This window comes from Mirounga angustirostris, unplaced genomic scaffold, assembly GCF_029215605.1.
Source record: "Mirounga angustirostris isolate CCGP_5_RB_7025 unplaced genomic scaffold, mMirAng1.0.hap1 SCAF_5, whole genome shotgun sequence".
NCBI classification, from domain to species: domain Eukaryota; kingdom Metazoa; phylum Chordata; class Mammalia; order Carnivora; family Phocidae; genus Mirounga; species Mirounga angustirostris.
The window spans coordinates 177,943,764-177,964,550 of record NW_026991713.1 but is presented as its reverse complement, the minus strand read 5'-3'; positions in this window follow the sequence as shown (position 1 = coordinate 177,964,550).

Below are 20,787 nucleotides of genomic sequence, written 5' to 3'. Positions count from 1 at the left end.
CAGAATACCTGTACAAATGAAAATTGATTTTCTTGAGAATTCTTCGCCTGGTGAAATAAATTAAATCTGCATTTACTTCTATTTGTTTAAAAACCTCTTTGTTAAAATAAGTGCAGCAGTATACAGACATAATCTAATAAATTAACGGAGGATAAATTTTACCTAATAACATTCTGCACAGAGAATATGCACAGAGGGAACCCACCGGAGGAAGGCTCATGGAAGCCACTTAAATGTTTGGACTAATTCTATTTGTAACAGTAAAACTGACAAACAGATATGTTCAGGCCTCTTCAAGCTTGTTTTATTTTTTCTGAATCAGGTTTATTATTTTAATTGGGGAAAAATAATCTACTGAGTTTCCACTTAGCCTGAAGAAATACAAATTTAACTAGGTCTTAAAATTTAATGCAGCTTGAATGGGGAACCATGAGGAACAGTTTTTAATGAGAGGAAACTGCATTACCAGCCTTACTTGGAAACACACGAAATGAAGCCCCATCATCCGCCGTGAGCACATCATCCTGCCTCTCAGACTTTCCCTGTCTCTCCCAATACAAGGGAAATTTAAAAAGCAGTGGGTGTTTCTGGAACGTCAGCAAGCACCTAGCACTTGCTACTGAGTACACCCCGGGGTGGTGCTGGTTGGGTGATCAGGCGGTGTTGCTAATGGGCTGCATTTGTCAATTCGCTAGTGTCCCATAGCAGGGGACTTGTTGGAAAAACGAAGTTGTTCTCACTGTAGCTGTTCCAAGCCATTTGGGAATAAAGAACAACATGTGACGGGCAGACGGTTCTGCATTCAAAATTTTCTTCTTAATGTAGATGTTCATCACTATGAACTTCCCTCTTAGAACTGCTTTTCCTGCATCCCATACATTTTGACGTGTTGTTATTTCCATTTTCATTTGTCTCAAGATATTTCTAAATTTCCCTTTTGATTTTTCTTTGACCCATTGGTTTTTCAGGAACATGTCATTTGATTTCAACACACTGGTGAATTTGCCTATTTTCTTCTTGTAATTGATTATTAGTTTCATATCATTGTGGTTAGAAAAGATGCTTGCTGTGACTTCAGTCTTCTTTTTTTAAAAGATTTTATTTATTTATTTGAGAGAGTGAGTGAGCAAGAGAGCATGAGCAGGGGGAGAAGCAAAGGGAGGGGGAGAAGCAGACTCCCTGCTGAACAGGGAGCTGGTTGTGGGGCTCCATCCCGGGACCCTGGGATCATGACCTGAGCCGAAGGCAGGCGCTTAACCGACTGAGCCACCCAGGCGCCCCATGACTTCAGTCTTCTTCGGTGTCTTAAGATTTGTTTTGTGGCCTGACGTGATCTATCCTGCAGACTGCTCCATGTACACTTGAGAAGAATGTTACTCTGCTGAGTTGGATGGAATTTTCTATTCATGTCTGTTAGGTCCATCTGGTCTGACATATCACTGAAGTCTGATGTTTCCTTACTGGTTTTCTGTCTGGATGATCTATTCATTGTTGAACATGGAATATTGAAGCCCCCTAACTGTTATTGTATTGCTGAGTATTTCTTCCTTCAGGTCTGTTAATATTTGCTTTATATATTTAGGTGCTCCAATGCTCGGTGCATATGTGTTCAAAGTTTTGACTAAGTGCACCGAAGAGGGGGAATTACACTTGGGTGCCCCCGAATTACCAGGCACTGGGCATATACTTCATTGAATCCTAAAACAAGGATGTTCCCATTTTCCAAAGAGGAATTTGAGACTTAAAACAGAAAATCCTGGCCAGCAAGCATGACTCCAAAGACCATGTTCCCATGTGACGTTTTCATCTCGTTGTTGGAAGGGTCTGCTGAAGAAAGCCATGTGTTTCTTTTTCCTCTCTTAGGGTTTTTTTGTTGTTGTTTTAAAAGATGATGGAACTGAACAGTTCTGTTTCCACCAACCAGGGGTGGTCACTTCCCAATTCTGATTTTTAACTTCCACTTTTCTGGATTCCTTTTGAGCTGTGAATAGACACGGGAAGTCTATGCACTCTTGACTTTCAAATCAAGCCACAGTCAGACTGTTCAGCTAGAAACCTACTGCTGCCTAGTAGCATCTAAGGGACTTGCAGTAATCTTGGCTTTTTGAAACTGAGAGCTGACGACGAGCCATGTGCAGCTGATGGCCTCCTGCAGAGGAAGCCAAGGGGCTTAGATGCATCAGGTGTCCTCCTCCCTCTGGCCCTGCTCCCTACACGTCTCCTGTGGTCCCTTGTGTCTTCCCTGCTCCCAGGACTGGCCGTGTTGATTCGACTTTCCAAACCGTTGCTGAGTGCCTACCCCAGTCTAGGGCTCAGCCATACCGCAGTGAGGGAGAGACCAGAAGCCCACCACTCACGGAGAGCTGCAGTTCAGAGGGGCTGGATGAGAAATACCACAGTGTGTGGTGACACGAGGTGGATACCCCGGGACTGGAGGAAGTGACTTCAGAAAGGGGTGAGGAGGTGATCAGGAGGCAGACAGCACAGCTAGGCGAGCAGGTGGGCAAAGGCACAGATTCGGGAAGGTGAGAAGTCTCGTTCTTTTGTTCCGTGGAGCTGGAGCCATGAGAGGGAGGGCATCAGAGGAACCTCAGACTCCTTTTCTAGGCCAGTCTCAGGCGATTGATTAATCTTCAGCCAGAGGGCGAAGCAGACTTGCTAAGAATGTCAAGCGTTGGAGGGCCTTGCTTGGGTTTGCAGTTTATTTATTTTATTTGTTAAAGATTTTGTTTATTTGTGGGGCGCCTGGGTGGCTCAGTCGTTAAGCGTCTGCCTTCGGCTCAGGTCATGATCCCAGGGTCCTGGGATCGAGCCCCGCATCGGGCTCCCTGCTCGGCGGGAAGCCTGCTTCTCCCTCCCCCACTCCCCCCTGCTTGTGTCCCTGCTCTCACTTTACAAAGGTGGCTCTTCCACAACAGGTGTCACTTACTAAGAAGCAACCCTGTGCTAGCACCTCACAGGGGACTCAGAGTGCTCAAGCTCAGAACACATTCCTTCCTCTCTGTCCCTCAGCTCTGCAACCTCCAGGCAGTGAATTAGGAGTCCTGCAAGCTTCCATCCGCAACACATCCCAATCCACGTCTGCTTCTCTCCAACCCACCCCCCGCCCCTGCCAAGTCTGAACGTCCAGTCATCTCTCCCATAAAATCCTGCAGCAGCCTCCTCCCCGTCTACCTGGCTTCAGGTGTCCCCATCAATTTCCTCCACTGCAGCCTATGAACTTCCTAATATGCAAACCTGTCACTTCGCTCCCCGTGGAAACCCCACTCGACCTCCCGCTGCTCTGAGGACACAGCCCAAGCCCCTTCCCTGGTGCACGGGGTCCCACGTGGTCTGGCTCCTGTCCACCTCGCCGCCTGTGTTTGCCCTCTCCCTCCGCCGAGCCCTCCCACCCGGCCATACCAACGCCTTCATTCCTCCAGGGGCCGTGCTCCTGGCTGCCTTCACGTGCTGCCCTCTGCCTGGAGCGGTCCGTCCCCAGCCACCCTCCACGCCGCCCTCTTTCACCTGGCTACCTTCTCTCTGGCCTCTGGTTTTCAGCGCACATGAAGCTCCCTCTCTCAGGCTTTCCGGAGCCTCACGTCCTGTGCAGGTGCCTGTGACGGACGCAGCCGTGTTCGATTTTCCACTGATGACCTCATCAACAGCTCTCATTCCACCTGCACCTCTGTGATCTTGCCACTCCCCCATCAAGAGCAGGGGGCTAACTCTTTCTCCCCCTGGATTCGGGCAGGCCTTAGTGACTGGCTCATAACCGATAGAATATGGTGGAAGGGATGCTTCATGACACCAAGGTGCGGTCGGATGAGGCCATGCAGGCCTCCCTCCTGGAACGCTCACTCTCTGGACGCTCATCCCCAATGCTCCCTCGGGGAACTCAGGTGCCGTGTTGTCAGGAAGCCCGAGCTGCAAGGAGAGCCCGGCCTTCAAGACATTCCAGCCCAGGGGCCAGACATGATGAAAGAAGCCTCCAGATGGTTCAGGCCCTCAGCCATTTGAGTCACCTGTCACCTTCCCAGAGATGGGCCATCCCTGCCCTGCGCTGTCTAATTTCCTGACCCACAGAATCCCTGAGCATGCAAAATGATGCTCGTGCTATGTCCTGGTGTTTGGGGTGGTTTGTTAACACAGCAATCAATGGCTGGAGCAATTGGCTACCCCATGTCTGTTCCCCACGTCCTCTTCCTTGCTAGAAGAATTCTGGTTTTGTTCGGAGTGGCTCTGTGCTCGTCTAAGTACTGGCTCTTCCGGCCTCCTTTGCAGCTGGGGCGGCCATGTGATACAGTCGAGGGTTCTGAGAAAGCTTGTCCTTTCCTGTTCAGAGGGAACAACGTGGACTGTGCTCCCATTCTCTCCCTTTTCTGCCTAGAAAGTGAGCACGATGGCTGGAGCTGCAGTAGTCATCTTGTGATCCTGAGGGGAAGGCCAAGAGATTTGCCAAGATGTGGGTTTTGACATTGTTGAGTAACTGAACTGACACTGACAGCCACCTCCCTGGACCTTCTTGTTAGACGGGGAAAAAGGAGTTCATTTTGCTTTGAGTCTCTCTAGCACAGATTTCCGTCCTTGTAGTGGACGCTTTCCTGACTGGTTCCATGCTCCTCATCTGTGCTAAGACACGTCTACCTTGAGAGCCCCTCTCCCCAGCAGATGGAAGCTCTGTGCAGGCCGGGACCACGTCTGTCCCCTTCCCCATTGTGTCCACCAAGCCCCACGTCTGGCACGTTGGAGGAGGTGCTTAAATGTTGGTAGGATGATGGTGAATCAATGAAGGACTGATGATTTCCAGAGGGTTAGAAGCAGAGTCTCAGAGACGTTGCCAGCCTGACAATTTCGTGGGCAAGGAAGGCATGGGGCAGGGTCTCTGACTCCCACTCCGGGACCTCCTGTTCCAAGGTCGTGGGAAGCCTCACTCGGGTCAGGTGGAGGAAAGGCTCCTTGCCACAGACCTGTGCTGGAAGCTTCCTCTCTGCATTTCTTCCATCTGGTATTAACAAATGTTAATTTGCCGCAATGATCATTGGCCTTTGAGTGCCCTTTACACTACTATAATTTTGGGACTTCACTGAAAACACCAACCTTGTAATTTTCCTTGGCCTTACAGAAAAATCCTTGGAGGATATGTTCTAAGTCAAGGGGAAGTCCAGATAAAATTTTTTTTTTCTTTTTTTGCTTGTGGGGTTCACTCCACTTTGCATCCAGATTTAGGTCATACGTGCGAAAACTCGTAATTTTAAAGCGGGATAAACGTGCTGCTGGTTGTTTCTGTCTCGCCCCACTGTCCCTCTCTGCTCACAAATGGCCAGCTACACTGTTGGCCATGCGTTTAGGCTAAGTGACCTTTCGTGTAGTTTTGATTTCAAAACACCCAGCAAAAATCTGCTCTTTAATTTCTCTTTAACGCGTGGAGAATCCTTTAAAATGTGATGAAGCCCGCGTGCAGGCTTTCTCCTGCCCTGGACGGTGAGGCATGCTGTGCCTACGTCACTCCCACCAGTTTTCCAGGAGGACAAATCGTTCCTAGTTGGGATCAACGGTTGCCTGAGACGCAACAGACCCCGGCATGGTCTCCGGTGCTCCCTTGCCTGGCTGTGGAGTCCAGCTCTGCCCCTCACTAGCCTCGCGACACAGGGCAGTTTTCCCAGCCCTTCTGTGCCTCGTTTTCCCCATCGGGAACAGGGGGATCTAGACTGTACGGAGGATTAGTTTCGCTGGGACATGAGCAGCACCTGACATGAGGCGGTGTTATTCTAATGCTGTGATTTTGATCTGTGCAGTGGGGGGGGGGGGGGGGGGGGGGCACGTGTCCGATGCTTCCATGCAAGACGGGATTCACGAAGGCTACAGAACGACCCGTCCTGGCCTCTCATAAAAGATAACAAGAAGGAGATAGAGCACGGGACGCAGGACACTCAGCATAAATAAAGCCAGTTAATAAATCCTGTCTATTTATTTTAATAAAAGGCCCTTCCCCAAACGCTGGAGTTAAACTTCATCTCAGAACGCCATGCCTAACAAGCGCTTTGAGGTAAGGTGGCCCCCGAGAGCTACAGAACTTTTAAAACACAGGCAGCTATTTCTGCTTGGTTGTGAGGAGGGATGACTTTTTGAACTCCATTCTCCGAGCCAGACAACGTTGACCAGCTGTAAATAGGTGCACGCTAATGAGCTGCTTTGGCAAGGCTTCCACTTCGCCGTGTGGGGGGAAGGGGGGGCCACGGCCAAGGTGTCCAGCGGACTGGTGAATGCCCGGGGCCTGGGTTGCCATGGAGCCTGTCGTCCCTGGCAGGTAACAGGAGTGCGGGCTGTGATCCCTCTCCAGGGAGGAATGTTGGCCTTGGGGGAGGAATAGTGGGCAATTGTGCATAGAGGTCTGCAATTTTTTTTTTTTTAATTTTTTTATTCTTATGTTAATCCCCTTACATTACAACATTAGTTTTAGATGGAGGTCTGCAATTTTAATATCAAAAGCCCAGACTTGACATGGTTTGTGTAATCCGGGGAAAGCCACAAGAATCAAAAAAAAACAGGCCAGTTCTAAAGTCAGCGCCTCTGGCCCGGAAGAGGCCAGGATAAGATCCTGGTCCTCCAGTCCTCAGCCCAGACGCAGGCCCTGGGAGGGGCCCCACTGTCTCTTTCCAACGGGGAGTTGGGGGGAGGCTTTTTGCCACACTCCAGAAACACGGGCAGCATCCTTGTGTCTCCCAACCAGGCACACAATTCAAACCCTCATTTAAAGAAATCTGTTTGAATGAAACTTAACCTCTATCTCACTCCAAACACAAAATCCAGAGCCATAGAAGCTTCTAGAACAGAGGCTTTTAAAAATATGTGTATTTTATTTATTTATTATTTATTTATTTATTAACTAGAGAGAGAGAGAGAGCGCACAAGCAGGGGGAGCAGCAGAGGGAGAGGGAGAAGCAGGCTCCTCCCTGAGCAGGGAGCCCGATGCAGAACTTGATCCCAGGACCCCGAGATTATGACCTGAGCCGAAGGCAGACGCTTAACTGACTGAGCCACCCAGTCACCCCAACGTGGCTGTGTTCTGATAAAACTTCACTCATGGATTTTGGAATCTGGATTTCATATACTTTTCCCATGTAACATATCCATCTGCTTCTGATTTTCCCTCCAGCCATTTAAAAATGCAAAACCATGCTTAGCTCATCAGCCACACAAACGCAGGTGGTGGGCTGGATCTGTCCTGACAGCTACGATTTGCCAGTCTCCGTTCTAATAGCTAACATCAGTGAAAATCTTAGGATCTTGACAAAGATCTTCTGGTCAGGACACAAAACGCGCTAACCGCAGAATTAAAAATTGTATAAGTTGGACTTCACCGAAAGTTTCTGCTCGTTATAAGACAGCTTGAAGAACGTGCATCGTCAAAAGACATCATTTAGATAAGGCACAGACTGGAAAAAACATTGCCAACGCACGTATCTGGCAAAAGATTTGTACCCAGAACGTGTAGAGGACTCCTACAAATAAACAAAAAAGAGACAACAGCCCAATTTTAAAAACAAACAAAAGACTTGGTCAGGCCCCTCACAAAAAAAGATCGAGGAATGGTGGATGAATGTATCAGAGCTTCTCAGTATTTTCGGTCGTCAGGGAAGTGCATATCACGGCCACGGAGGGCAGGACGGCTCAGACGCAAGAGACGAACAGTCCTGAATGTTGGCAGAGCAGAGAAGACGGGGGTCCCCCGTGTTGCCGGCGGGAGAGCGAAATGCCACAATCCTTTCGCGGAACCGTTTATTAGAAATTCGATCATGTACCTACCATGGGACTCGGCACTTCCTCTTCGGTGTTTACCCAAGAGAAATGAAAATGTCTGTCTGTCAAACGACTTGCACAAGAATGTGTAGTGTAGCCTGATTCATAATAGCTCAGAGCTAAAAACAGTCAGTATGAGCATCACTAGGAGAACAGATCAATGGTGAGATATTTATGCCGTGGAATACTACGCAGAAGCAAAGAAGAACAGACCACTGAAACATGCCCCATCGTGGATGCTTTTGTTTTGTTAAAGACTTAATTTTTGAGAGCAGTTTGAGGTTTATGATAAAACTGAGAGGAAGATACAGAGGTTTCCCCTATATGTCCTGCTCCTACACGTACACCGCTTTCTCCACTATCAACATCACTCGCCAGGATGGCACATTTTAAAAAAAGATTTTATTTGTTTGTTTGTCTGTTTATATGAGAGAAAGAGAGCACGCACAATCAGGGGGAGCGGCAGAGGGAGAAGCAGATTCTCCGCTGAGCAGGGAGCCTGACGTGGGGCTCGATCCTGGGACCCAGAGATCATGATCTGAACTGAGAGCAGACGCTTATCCGACTGAGCCACCCAGGCGCCCCAGGATGGCACGTTATTATTATTATTATTTTTACCAGGGATGCACCTGCACTGACACATCATAATCACCTTGGGGTTCACTTTCCATGTTGTACATTCTATGGGCTTGGACAAATGTATAATGACATGCATCCACCATGATAATATCATATAGAGTAGGTTCACCGCCCTGAAGATCCTCTGTGCTTCTCCTATTCATTCCTTCCTTCCCTCTCACCCTTGGCAACCCCAATCTTTCTACTGTCTCCGTAGTTTTGTCTTTTCCAGAAGATCATAGAGTTGGAATCCTGAGTAAGGAGCCTTCTCAGACTGGCTTCTTTCACTCAGTAATATGCATATAAGTTTCCTCCACGTATTCCCATGGCTTCATAGCTCATTTCTTCTTAGAGCTGAATAATATTCCACTGTCTGGATGGACCAATGTTTATTTATCCATTCACCCACTGAAGAGCATCTTGGTTCCTTCCAAGTTTTGGCAATGTGAATAAAGCTGCTATAAACATCTATGTGCACGTTTTCTGAGGACATAAGTTTTCAGCTCCTTTGGGTAAACACCAAAGAGTGTCATTCCTGGATTGTACGTTAAGAGCATGTTTAGTTTTGAAAATAACCGCCGAACTGTCTTTCAAAGTGACTGCACTATTTTGCATTTCCCCCAGCAGTGAACGGCAGTGCCTGGACAGTTCCGACCACATCCTTGTCAGATTTCAGCCATGCGTCGTGGTATTGGGTATTCGTGAAAACAATTACACTGAGCAGAATAAGCAAGACACAAAGGGTATACTATATAGCCCCACTGATGGGAAACCCAAAGACAAAGGATATCATCTACGATGACAGAAACCAGAGACGGCTTGCCTGGGTGTGGAGGTAGGAAACTGACTTGAGTTGTGGTTAGTGCCACCAAGGGACCGAATTTCTTGTTTTATTTAATTTTAAATTAATCTGAGTTTAAAAACTGAAGCAGTACAAAATATTTTTCTCTTAAATGCAACTCTATTGTTTTGTAGGTCATTATTTCATGTTCACTGTTAAAAAGTTAGCATTTGAATTGAGACGTGCTGTAAGTATAAAATAGACAAGTTTTGAAGATGTGTTACCCAAAAAAGTAAAATCTCTAATTATAATTTTAATCTTAATTATGATTCTTTTGGCTTAGACAAAAAAAACATTTATTTATAATAAATGACAATTTTTAAAAAGCACTGGGCTAAAATTACAGTATTGAAATTATTTTCACTTGTTTCTTTGTACTCTTCCTAATGTGACTGCATCGAAATTACATTGTAATTGCTACTGGATAGAGCTGGTCTATTTCTCCTTTTGGGTGGTGGTTAGCTGAGTGTATGCAATTGTCAAAACTTGTTGAACTGAACACCTAAGTTCTGTGCATTTAATTGTGTGTTAATTTTAGTTCAATTAAAATATGACACCACATGGCCCCTACTCGACTAATTTATGGCATTAGAGATCAGGTGAGTGGAAGGCTGGTAATGGGAGGGAAATGAGGACACTTCTGAGGGGCTGGAATGCTCTTTTTCTTGGTGAGGACGCTGATTATACAGGTAAGCCCAGCTTGTGAAAATACATTGAACTTCATGTCTGAAGACAAAAAATATATCTTTACTACACAGTTTTTAAAACCCCTGTTTGATATTTTCTCGAGTCTTATTTTAAAATTGAGCTCAGCTTTATGGTATGTCCAAGGAGTTTGGTCTTTTGATTTTAAAAGGCAAACTTATGCAGGACAAATGGCTAATTAGTTCGGGGCTGCCCTGGGAGACACTGTGTTTTATAGTCAGGAAGGTTCCATGGCCCCAGGACTGGTGTCTGTAAACCCTAATCTCTCCCGGGTGGAGGACTTGCCCTATTTGAAAGAGCCAAGAGCACGGTCGTGCTACTTGCTGAGTGGACTTGGCCTGAGAACAGCTCCCCGCATTGCCTGCACCCAGCCTTCCACCAGACTTCGCCTTCAAAGAAAACTCCAGCACCAGAAGAACCCATTCTATCTGCTTCAGGCAGAGCCTGGTGCCTGGTGACCCAAGGGACATGGACTCCCCAAAGGTGATGGGGTGGAGGTGGCATGTGGCCGAGGTTGGGTGTTAATCACTCCGCTGTGTGTCCTCACCAGAGTGACCACAGTGCTGGGCTGCCTCAGGCAGGAAGGCCAGACAGCTGCGGGGGCTCTCTGCTGCAGGGGTGGAGGCCCAGCTCATCTACAGGGGCAGCAGGACGAGTGGACCCAGACCTCAGGGTGTGGGAGTGGCCAGCAGCACAAGGGGATGTGGCCAACTTTAGCCCCGTCCCCGTCTTTGGGAGGGCCAGACCTGCAGACACAGTGGTAACAGATGGAGGGAATGGACGTGACTTTGGGCCTGCAACCACGGGCACCACCACTGGTTTTGACGCTCCCTGTGCAAATCTGTGCAGGTTACTCGATTTCTCTCAATCTCCACTTTCTCTCCTGATGCAGGAGATCATAATAGCCACTTGCAGGATTATTCAGGAGTTAAGTTAAACAGGTAAGGTATGCCAAGTGCTTGGTAAAGGGTATATAGTTAGTTTTGGGGTGCGGGTTTGTCTTCAGCAGAACCCCAGCCAGTGACTGGACAAAGGATGGAATCGAGCCTCAGATGAGCTGGTCAAGGCCACAGCCAAGGAGGACACAACTTACAGAATCTACATCCAGACTTTAACACCAGCCAGAAGGCCAGGGGGCTCATCAGAAAATGGAGCAGAGCCAGCTGTCGATGGTTCTTAGGCTGCGTTCTCCAGAAGCTGATGCTTGGGGGGAAGATTCAAGGGAAAGTGAAGATCCTTTGATAGAAAGTGTTCCCAGGAAAAACCGATAGGAAAGTAGGAAGTGGGACCAGCAAGGCAAGGAGGCCAAATGAGGGTAAAAAGACAAACACTCTTGCAGAGAGGCACTGTGGCAGCCTAGATGGTGCCCAAGGATCCTCCCCTCCTGGTGTACATGGCCCTTCTGTAATCCCCTCGACCTTGAATAGGGCAGACCTGTTTAAGGACAGGATATTGTGGAGAAGACCCTGAGGCTGGGTCATAGGAGACACCGTGTTTCTCTCTTGCTCCCTGGCATCACTGGCTTTGGGGGATGCCAGCCGCCATGCTGTGAGGACACCCGAGCCATCTGTGGGGAGGCCCACGTGGGAGGAACTGAGGCCTCCAGCCAACAGCCAGCACCAACTTCCCAGTCATGTGAGGGCGCCATCTTAGAAGCAGAGCCTCCAGCCCCAGTCGAGCCACCAGATGAACGTCTGGCCAATGTCTCAATTGCAACCTCATGAGAGACCCATGAAGAGCGCCCAGCTAAGCCACATCCCATCCCCTGACTCCACAGACACTGAGATAATAAATGTTTGTTGTTATTTTAAGTCACAAAACTCAGGGCGAATTTGTTTACATGGCAATAAAGAGCTGATAAAGTCATATAAGAGCTGCTGGGGGTGGGTTGGAGACCAAAAAAACCCAGGGCGTGGCTCTCTCCCCATGCGGGCAGGGGAGTGGGCTCCAGCAGCCGAAAGACAGTCTCCCACAAAGATATCCAGGTGCTGGCTGTTGGGGTTGAAAGCAGGCTGGGGGGTGGTGTGCACATCAGGGCAAAGGGATCTGGAGGAACATGAGTGGAACCCCAATAACACTGGCCCCAGGGGCAAATCTAGCAGTTTTGTGGGTGTGGCTTGGGGAGGGTGCCCACGGTGAGAACCTGGGCGTGTCGATCTCCCTGAGCCTCAGACACCTCATCCATAACGTGGGGTCAGTAACAGATCCTAGTGCACAGGGTTGTGTGAAGATTTGGTGGGGACCCTCGGGCTTGTCGTTAGCCCACAGTAAGCACTCGGAATGTTAGCGAGTATTTGGTATTATTACTATTATGTCGAAGGCAACGGACGAGCAAGCACAAGGCGGGGTCAACGACCGGGAGCAGAGCCGGGGACACCTGTACCTCCAGAAAACAACACCTTAATCCAGCTCTTGGGGGAGTTTGCCGAAGAGGGGGGCCGAGATGCAGCTTTGCCTGCTACTCCTTTTCTGGATCACGCTGAAAGACTCCTACCCAACTCTCATGGGGACAAGGCAGGGCTGGGACCAACAAATGAGGAAGGAGGAAATGGGGGAGAGTCTCCCCAGCTGGTAATTCATTACTGTCCAGGTACCTTGGAAGCCCGCTTCCAAGCCTCTGCACTTGCTGCTTCTTACACTTGACCCAGTGGTTCCCCTCCAGTCTGCTGATTCAGACGGGGTGTGCAGGACTGTCTGCCAGGCATTACCGTGGACAGTAAATACCCTGGAGATGCCGATTCTTGCTGAAATCTGCCCGACTGGGGAGACTAGAACCAGAGACTAGAACTGCCCGTTTGCTCAACTCCGGGGGGCACCCCTGACATTGCATCCTCCCCTGGTCGCCCTCTTGGCAGCACTAATTTTCAAAGTATGTGCATACATTTCTAGGACCCCCGTGCTTGGGAGCTGGAACGGACTCGGGAGTCCAGACGTAACACGTCACCTTATATCAGAGACCCGTGGCCTCCTCCATGCAACATACTCTATTGATTTCTATCTAATAGTGACTGATGCAGCTTTTGGGTCTTTCCCTGATGAATCCAAGCTGTCTGTCAAGGAGGAGAGACAGGGCAGGAGAGAAGCATTATTATTCCAAAGCACAGTCATTAGATTAATAGTAAGCTCAAAGCAACACCATCAGCGTGGGGAGAATCAATAAAGGAACAGAGGTAAGGCTGTCTCCAGATAAGAGAGCTGCTTCTCAGGCATGTGTCCTATTTATAGATCATGTGTGTTCAGTCCACCCCCGTCCCTTCTTCCCTCGAGCTTTCCCAGGCAGGCCGATTATCATCTTTAAGACTGTGTGTTGGCAACATAAACCACCACCACCATCACTCTTTATCTCTGCCCCATCTTCTTCAACGTGCCCACCAGGAAAATTAGACAAAAAACCCCGTTGCTTCCTGCCGGAGCAAAGACATTTTCTCACAACTTCTCCAAAAGAAATTTGTATCTCACCACAACTGATCTTTCCCTGTAATTTGGGAAAATAAAAACTTTAAGGCCATAAGTAGACAGCAAACTTTAGAAATAATTTCCCCAGATGGATTTCCCCTGTGCCCGTCTACCCGCAAACATTTAGTTTTCCCAAGTCGTAGCTTGTCGGCAAGTGACTTTATGTTGATGGCTTTAATTTTTATGTTCCAGATTTATTACTCAGAAAGGGTGGAGGGGGAGGGGAGGGGGGATTTTCTCTGGAGGGTATCTCTTTCTAAATGGAAGGAAGTGCTTCCCTGTTCTGTATCGGCGAGAGCTATGGCTGGTGGTGGTGGCAGGAACGTGGGCAGGGCAGTGGCTGACGGCCGGGGGATCTGAGCGTGGTGTGATATTGGGGCCGGACAAGGGAAGGAGACTGATGGATGCAATGTCCAGAGTCTAAGTGCCACGTGACAGGTGGCCAGCCTTGCAAGACGCTTTCGGCCTTCACACCCACCCCTGCATCCTGGACCACCCCCTCTCTGGTTAGAAGGAACTCCAGAATTCTCCCCCTGCTCCCTGACCACTGGCTCTAAAGCACACACTTCACCCTGCCCGCCATCTTGTTTTGAATTCTCCCAGCATCTGAGCTCATTGATCACCCATGGCTTATTTTTCTGCTTCTGGCCTCACGTTGCCCTCTGGACTTGACGCTTTGATAGAACCGCACTTCGGGCGCCTGGGTGGCTCAGATGGTTAAGCGTCTGCCTTCGGCTCAGGTCATGATCCTGGAGTCCTGGGATCGAGTCCCACATCGGGCTCCCTGCTCCTTGGGAGCCTGCTCCTCCCTCTGCCTCTCTCTCTCTCTCATGAATAAATAAATAAAATCTTAAAAAAAAAAAAAAAAAAGAACCGCACTTTTTGTCTTGAGCTATTATTGACTCAGATCAACTTCCCTCCTGGTTCAGTTGAGCCACAGCAGTCCTTCCCCTCCCCCGTGGGATTTTCTTGCCTTTCCTTGTACCAAGAATGGGACTTAGATGGAGAAACCCCAGCGGGATTTCGGAATGGATTACTGCCACCAAAGCAGGCGTCTCTTTTGCTAGGACGTTCTCGCTCCACTCGTCCCTTGATAACCTCACGTTTGCAAATGCAGCACTTAGAAAACCATTTCCCCCCACACCCCTTGGTGTATTGGTACCGTCTCCTATTCAGACAGTTTGTGACCTGCCCTCCCTCCCTATTTCTTTGGAAAGTTCCAGAGCAGAACTATGCACTTTCCATTAAAAGCCTATTAAAACGTATCTATTGATGAAAACTGTATGACTCATCACCAAACATGCCGAGTCAAGATAATACATAAAGCTTCGGCGCATAGCTCATCAATTTGTAGCTATTTCTTTTCCCTTTAAGACATCAAGATCGAACTCCTTATAACACTGGATATCATCTAAATGCTCAACATAGGGAATTGGAAAGCTGTGCCCCAGTCCTACTAACCAACTGTGTTTGCAAAGACTATTTAGTGACTCAAAGAAAGGATACTGAGGGAAAAAGGTGGGGTGAAGACATATCTTCCCTGTAAACCCACTTCCACACTGCCCTGCAGCCTCGGGGCTGCATCGTCCTGCTGGGCAGAGTCCGCAGTGCAGCCAAAGGGCGGCCAGCAGGAAATCAGCTGAGGGGCAGGGATCACGGGAGGAAAGTCTGCTCTTCAAGCCAGGGGCTTAAGGTGGGAAAAAGCCTGTGTGTGCATGGGTGGTGGGGGGAGGATGGGGAGGACGGCAGTCTTACAATCACTGTACTTCTCAGTGTAGCCTCGGTAAATCTCTTCAGGGGATGGTGTTCAAGGCTTATCTTTATTCTTTCGTGCCTATCTTGATTTTTTTTAAATGTGATTTATACTGAGGGACAGGATAAATAGAATCACAGCATGCTTACCATTTACAAGGCTGATTTCATGAACCGTTCAGTTACACATTCTCTCATGTTCCAAGTGCGTGCGTGCGTGCGCACACACGCACACACACTTACCCCCGTACACATTCGGGGAGCTGCCCCGAACGTGGGGGCAGGCCATCCCCTTGGACTGAGGGTTGCCAGATTAAATTGGAGGTTCAGATAAACAACAATTTTTTTCTTAATATAAATATTCTTATTTGTTCTATCTGGCAACTCTGCCTGGACCCCTGATTTATGAGAAGAAAGGCTTAGATTAGGATTTACTACTTCCCAGGAGAGAGAGAGGCGGGGAGAGATGGAGAGAGATGGAGGGAGAGAGAGAGAGAGATTATCGCTTCCTCTTTCCCCTGAGCACAAAGCCCTGCAGGGACTGCTTTTCTCCGATCATAAAGTTTCTCAGTCAATTTGCTTTCCCATGTCTCCCGAATTTTTCCCTTTTTGAGGGAACTCACTCTCACTATCTCCTATTTGCCTGGATTTCCATATAAGGAACCTCCTCGCCGTCTCCCTAGCAACTGGGCCTCTCACGAGCAACTTCTCCAAACAGCCTCAGACAGAAACCCCACAGAACACAGTTCTAGAAGCGCTTTCCGCCGAACACCTTTTAAACAACATTTAAACAGGTTTTGGAAACTTGTGTTTTTCTATCACGTATGAACTTCTCCCTTTTCATTTTCAGGGGGAAAGGCCCATGGACATTTTTCTTGTACAGAATAGGAGCTGCTTTTCATTCACCTCTGGGTCTCAGTGACCTGGCATGGAAAGAAGTTTCCAGATCATGCTGAACAGTCACACAAGCCTGGAGCTAAGGAGGACTGAGGGATTCTGAGGGTGATGACGTCCACATTTAGGAACAGGGAAGACAAAGACCCCTTTGTTGTGTTCCTCACACATCTTATACTTTGAAAGATTTTTGTTTACTAAGTTGCATGTATTAAGAAATAGTGAATTCGGGGCGCCTGGGTGGCTCAGTCGTTAAGCGTCTGCCTTCGGCTCAGGTCATGATCCCAGGGTCCTGGGATCGAGCCCTACATCGGGCTCCCTGCTCCGTGGGAAGCCTGCTTCTCCCTCTCCCACTCTTCCTGCTTGTGTTCCCTCTCCTGCTGTGTCTCTCTCTGTCGAATAAATAAATAAAATATTTTTTAAAAAAAGAAATAGTGAATTCATTAAAGACATTATTATTATTAATCAAAGACATACAACAGGCGATCGGTGTGTCCACTGCTCCAGAGCCAACCAGTGTTTCCCAGGGAGTAGAGAGGATTCCAGTCGAGGGCAAAGACACGCTGTATTTTCTTTAAGCTGAATGCTGCGTGCTCCATAAATCTGCAGGTTACATCCATGGAAATACAGAAGCAAAACTGAAGACTCCCTCACTGCCCGCACAAGAGAGGGGGTGGAGCTGAACGCGGGTGGGAGATGTCAGCGATCCTATAAGAGAGAGGCTCTGGAAGAGGGACAGGGTCATTTGGGGGCACCTGAAGCAACTCCACCAACGAGCACACAATTTGGGGACAATGGAGTGATTATGTTCTAAGGCTTGACGTCCAACTGCCTGGGTGCAAATATCAGCTCTGCTGCTTCTTATGTGTGTAGCCCTGACCTCGACGAGCCTCAGTTTTCCCATCTGTAAAATGGGGCTGATGACAGTACCTACTTGCGCCATTTAGGACGCGTGTGGAAGCGAAGAATGCAAAGTTCAACTCAAACTGAGACAGTATCTTGTTCATCTCCATTCCTGGGCACTGCAGGCTTCATCATACCCCGGAGCTAGAAACGTCCCTGGGGAGAGGCCAGGATCCCCTCCGGATACCCTCACAGAAGAGTGAGCAGGCCTCTTTCATGGAGACCTCATTAAACCCGCCCCCAGGGTTCACGGACAGGTTTGGATGATGCGGCCACAGGTGAGCCAGCCAGGGTCCAGGATGTGATTACGTTGGTCAGATAGGGCTGGAAGCACCCACCCCTTCCCCAGAGCAGAAGTGGGGTGCGCCCCAAGGAGCACGCCTGCACGGAGATCAGGATCCTGGTGGGAGAGCTGTGAGGATTCAGGCAGGTACACAGTGGGTGCTCAATAATTGTTAGCTATTCATTGGCCCCAATGGAATCAGGGTAACCAGCCGCCTTGCAAAAAAAATGTACCCCACTGGCGATGTCTCCGTGCACACTCCTTCATCATCTTCATCAACACTCTCATTGGCCGAGTGCCCACTGTGTGCGGCCACTGTTGCAGGTGCTTTAGGAACCTAGATCTAACGCCTGCAACGACCCGACATGTGCCTGTCCCCAGTGACCTGCTTCAAGGGCGCCCTCCCCTTTCCTCCCCGCGCGGAACCCCGATTTCGTTCCGCGGGCCAAGGCACTACATTTTTAAAACAATTAATACATTCCTGAAAACAGACCAAATCCACCTCTCCTTTCAGGTGTGAGGCTCTAAAACTGCGAGACAGTCGGAAATGGAAGGACGACGTCCTACGAACTGAGATAGACAATACAGCAGGTTACGCCCCCGAGGTTACCAGGCTGCCCTGCCGCCGGGAGGGGTCACGTGACACACCCTGGCCAATGAGATGAGAGGAGCCCCTGCCGCGGCATCTGCCGGTCACGTGACACACCCTGGCCAATGAGATGCGAGGAGCCCCCTGCCGCGACCTCTGCCGGTCACGTGACACACCCTGGCCAATGAGATGCGAGGAGCCCCCTGCCGCGGCCTCTGCCGGCCACGCGACACACCCTGGCCAATGAGATGCGAGGAGCCCTCTGCCGGTCACGCGACACACCCTGGCCAATGAGACGCGAGGAGCCCTCTGCCGGTCACGCGACACACCCTGGCCAACGAGGCGCGAGGAGCCCCCTGCCGCGGCCTCTGCCGGTCACGTGACACACCCTGGCCAACGAGGCGCGAGGAGCCCCCTGCCGCGGCCTCTGCCGGTCACGCGACACACCCTGGCCAACGAGGCGCGAGGAGCCCCCTGCCGCGGCCTCTGCCGGTCACGCGACACACCCTGGCCAACGAGGCGCGAGGAGCCCCCTGCCGCGGCCTCTGCGGGTTGGGGGGCGGGGGCGGAGATTGTCTTCGTGGCACAGGTGCCACCTGGTTCTCCTGGTGCTTCCTGCTCCTTCCTCCTGCCGCCCGCGGGACGGAAGGCTGTAGGGGAGCAGCCACCTCGGGGTCGTGGGGGTGGAAGCCCCCCGCTAAGAACGATGGCGCGGAGGCGAGGAGCTGACTGGTCCTGGGCCACCTCCTCCGAGACACCTGTCCTCTGCGGAGCGGAGGGAAAAGCTCGCTCCTTGCTGACCTCGGGTTTCTGCTCAAGCGAATATAGCTTCTCGCAGGTCGTCGCTAGATGGTACGACTCACTTAAGGGACGAAGCAGTCTGGGGAGGCGAGCCCTTCACCTCCCGTCTGGAACTCGAACGAGCTCCAAAGCCAGTGCTCACACCGTGGGAGGGGGGGACGTTCTGGCACAGGCCACAGAGTGGAGGAACCTTGCAGACGGGACGCTCAGCGGCGCGAGGCAGACACAGAAGGACAGACACTGTGGACCCACGTCGATGGGGTCCCCGGAGTCGCCGCATTCCTCAAGACAGAGAGCGGAGGGTGGGAGGGCATGTGCCGAGTGGGTGTTTGGGGACAGGGTCTCAGCTCGGGAAGCTGAGAGACCTCCGGGGATGGATGGTGGGGGTGGCCGCGCGCAGGCGAATGCACTTCGTGCCCCTGAGCGGGACGCTTACAGATGGCAACGTGGTAAAATGTATACCATGAATATTCCACCACAACAGAAAAAAATTCCATGTGGGAAAATCTTACTAGAACAAAACAGACAGAAACAAACAAACAACCCAGTGCTCCCTCCAACACCTGCCTCATAAAAAGCATTTTGGGGGGCGCCTGGGTGGCTCAGTCGGTTAAGCGTCTGCCTTCGGCTCAGGTCATGATCCCGGGGTCCTGGGATCGAGCCCCGCGTCGGGCTCCCTGCTCCGCGGGAAGCCTGCTTCTCCCTCTCCCACTCCCCCTGCTTGTGTTCCTGCTCTCGCTGTCTCTGTCTCTGTCAAATAAATAAATAAAATCTTTTTTAAAAAAAAAAAAGCATTTTGGGATGCCTGGGTGGCCCAGTCGGTGAACTGTCTGCCTTCAGCTCAGGTCATGGTGCCAGGGTCCTGGGATCGAGCCCGTATGGGGCTCCCTGCTGAGCACGGAGCCTGCTTCTCCTGCCTGCCGCTCCCCCTGCTTACGTGCTCTCTTTCTCTCTGACAAATAAATAAATAAAATCTTCAAATAAATAAATAAAATCTTAAAAAAAAAAAGAGTATGAGCATTTTGTGCTTCTTTCAAGAGATTCTGAGCTCCTGCCCCCCCGCCCCGCACCCCCGCTTCAGGTCCTTTGGGTTCTGGTGGGCATCCAGGATGATGAATTGGCTTCTGCTGTTGGGACTGACACAACTCTGCCTACAGCAAGGACGAGGGACAGGCAAGACCCGTGCTCACAGCTCTGGAGACAGAGGCTGAATTTCTAGTGCCTCCAGGGATGGGACGACAGTGCTGAGTCCAAACCTCAGCGGTAGAGACACGTGGCCACACCAAACCAAGAGGACCAGGGATAACATTTCTCCAGGAAGGAAACATTTCCAGAGTGCATACATTAACATTCAAGAATCCCCGAGAATATTCAAAGTGTCACGGAGGTCCTGATTTGGGGAGATGCTCTCCCTTTCCCTAAGTGAAAATGTCACTGCTCTGCCTCCAGAAGGAGGCTCGCAGCTCAACTCCTCTACCCCAGGATCACTGAGGCATCCTAATTAGGTTAAAGGGTTTATACATAGTTCCTTCCCAACGTTCATTCATCATCCCTCTGGATATTTCCGTGTGTGAGGGTTCAAGCTGTGAGTCACTGGTTTCCTTCCTGGGGGGGGGGGGGGGGGGACACATACAGAAGAGTAAAAAATGTCCATCTTGCCTTCTGGTGCGTAAAGCAAATCTCTTGAGCCTGAGGACGTGTAGGGAAGGAAAACAGGGTTCATTCAGGCCAGCGGTTCCCAGCCCCAGCAGCCCCTTAGGATATCTTGGGGACCTGACACATGCAGATGCCCAGCCACATCCCAGACCAATGAAATGAGCAGCTCTCGGGTGGGGAGTCTGGCCACGGTGTTTTTGTTTTTCACAGTTCCCCAGCTGATTCCAATGTGCAGCCGACTATGAAAAATAGTGCTTTGGGATCCTTGCTACGCAATGTGTGGTCCGTGGACCTGCAGCATCAGCCTCACCTGGGAGCTCGCTGGAAGAACGATCTTGGGCCCCCCCTCCAGGCCTCCTGAATCACCCCATTACCTGATTCAGAATCTGCAAGTTAATCAAGTTCTCAGTTGATACACGTGCACATTACTTTGGGAAGCTTTAGGAGGGATGTCCTCGGGAGGAACCTTGATTATGGCTGACGATTTCAAGCCTCATTGCCCTCAAC